The sequence below is a fragment of the Leptonotus elevatus genome, unplaced genomic scaffold, assembly GCF_054856555.1.
Source record: "Leptonotus elevatus isolate MCC_2025b unplaced genomic scaffold, RoL_Lele_1.0 HiC_scaffold_266, whole genome shotgun sequence".
Lineage (NCBI taxonomy): Eukaryota > Metazoa > Chordata > Actinopteri > Syngnathiformes > Syngnathidae > Leptonotus > Leptonotus elevatus.
The window spans coordinates 12,501-15,000 of record NW_028233659.1 but is presented as its reverse complement, the minus strand read 5'-3'; positions in this window follow the sequence as shown (position 1 = coordinate 15,000).

Below are 2,500 nucleotides of genomic sequence, written 5' to 3'. Positions count from 1 at the left end.
CCTTGAAAGTGGCACTCTGAAAAAATTTCCAAGTTTGGCTGACTTAGAAAAAATTCGAGAACCAGGATGAGGAGGGGGAAAATGTGGCCAGTCAGGCCGACCCGAAGTGCCTCTTAGGCGGATAGGGGTTGGGCGAAACTCCCTTGAAAGTGGCACTCTGAAAAAATTTCCAAGTTTGGCTGACTTAGAAAAAATTCGAGAACCAGGATGAGGAGGGGGAAAATGTGGCCAGTCAGGCCGACCCGAAGTGCCTCTTAGGCGGATAGGGGTTGGGCGAAACTCCCTTGAAAGTGGCACTCTGAAAAAATTTCCAAGTTTGGCTGACTTAGAAAAAATTCGAGAACCAGGATGAGGAGGGGGAAAATGTGGCCAGTCAGGCCGACCCGAAGTGCCTCTTAGGCGGATAGGGGTTGGGCGAAACTCCCTTGAAAGTGGCACTCTGAAAAAATTTCCAAGTTTGGCTGACTTAGAAAAAATTCGAGAACCAGGATGAGGAGGGGGAAAATGTGGCCAGTCAGGCCGACCCGAAGTGCCTCTTAGGCGGATAGGGGTTGGGCGAAACTCCCTTGAAAGTGGCACTCTGAAAAAATTTCCAAGTTTGGCTGACTTAGAAAAAATTCGAGAACCAGGATGAGGAGGGGGAAAATGTGGCCAGTCAGGCCGACCTGAAGTGCCTCTTAGGCGGATAGGGGTTGGGCGAAACTCCCTTGAAAGTGGCACTCTGAAAAAATTTCCAAGTTTGGCTGACTTAGAAAAAATTCGAGAACCAGGATGAGGAGGGGGAAAATGTGGCCAGTCAGGCCGACCCGAAGTGCCTCTTAGGCGGATAGGGGTTGGGCGAAACTCCCTTGAAAGTGGCACTCTGAAAAAATTTCCAAGTTTGGCTGACTTAGAAAAAATTCGAGAACCAGGATGAGGAGGGGGAAAATGTGGCCAGTCAGGCCGACCTGAAGTGCCTCTTAGGCGGATAGGGGTTGGGCGAAACTCCCTTGAAAGTGGCACTCTGAAAATATTTCCAAGTTGGGCTGACTTAGAAAAAATTCGAGAACCAGGCTGAGGAGGGGACCATCTGGCAAGGGAGTCCGACCTAAAGTGCATCTAAAGCGGATATGGGTTGGTCGAGCCTCCCTTGATTTGCCCTGGAGCTCCCACGTCTTAAAAAGGTCTCTCCTATAATTGTACACCAACCATTTTGAGGTTTGGGTGCAAACCTCTCGAATGGGGGGACTCGGTCCCCTATCTACAGCGCCCCTAATGACGACAGGTGGTACTGCGCCCCTGGTAGCCCGGCCATTGAAAATGAATGGGCCCATTCATTTCAATGGGGAATTTCGACCCCTGGTTGCCCGCCATTCATTTCAATGGGGAATTTCGACCCCTGGTCGCCCGCCATTCATTTCAATGGGGACTTTCGACCCCTGGTTGCCCGCCATTCATTTCAATGGGGGATTTCGACCCCTGGTCGCCCGCCATTCATTTCAATGGGGGATTTCGACCCCTGGTAGCCCGCCATTCATTTCAATGGGGGACTTCGACCCCTGGTAGCCCGCCATTCATTTCAATGGGGGACTTGGACCCCTGGTAGCCCGCCATTCATTTCAATGGGGGATTTCGACCCCTGGTCGCCCGCCATTCATTTCAATGGGGGACTTGGACCCCTGGTAGCCCGCCATTCATTTCAATGGGGGATTTCGACCCCTGGTCGCCCGCCATTCATTTCAATGGGGGATTTCGACCCCTGGTAGCCCGCCATTCATTTCAATGGGGGACTTCGACCCCTGGTTGCCCGCCATTCATTTCAATGGGGGATTTCGACCCCTGGTCGCCCGCCATTCATTTCAATGGGGGATTTCGACCCCTGGTAGCCCGCCATTCATTTCAATGGGGGACTTGGACCCCTGGTAGCCCGCCATTCATTTCAATGGGGGATTTCGACCCCTGGTAGCCCGCCATTCATTTCAATGGGGGACTTGGACCCCTGGTAGCCCGCCATTCATTTCAATGGGGGATTTCGACCCCTGGTCGCCCGCCATTCATTTCAATGGGGGATTTCGACCCCTGGTAGCCCGCCATTCATTTCAATGGGGGACTTCGACCCCTGGTTGCCCGCCATTCATTTCAATGGGGGACTTCGACCCCTGGTTGCCCGCCATTCATTTCAATGGGGGACTTCGACCCCTGGTTGCCCGCCATTCATTTCAATGGGGGATTTCGACCCCTGGTTGCCCGGCATTCGTTCCTATGTGGCGGGGGATTTCAACCCCAGGTCGCCCTCGTGTGGTTCTTTTTGGCGCAGCTGACCGGGCTCCGCTGCTCATGGAGGTTTGCTAGTGGAGGATAACCCCCTGCCTGGGCAACTCGAACGCCCGGCTCCCCCCCGGTCCGCTGGAGCTCCTCCAACGGCCAGCAACAAGCCCCGAAGACGGGCGCGCTCCCCGCGGTCCGCTGGAGCTCCTCCAACGGCCAGCAACAAGCCTCGAAGACGGGCGCGCTCCCCGCG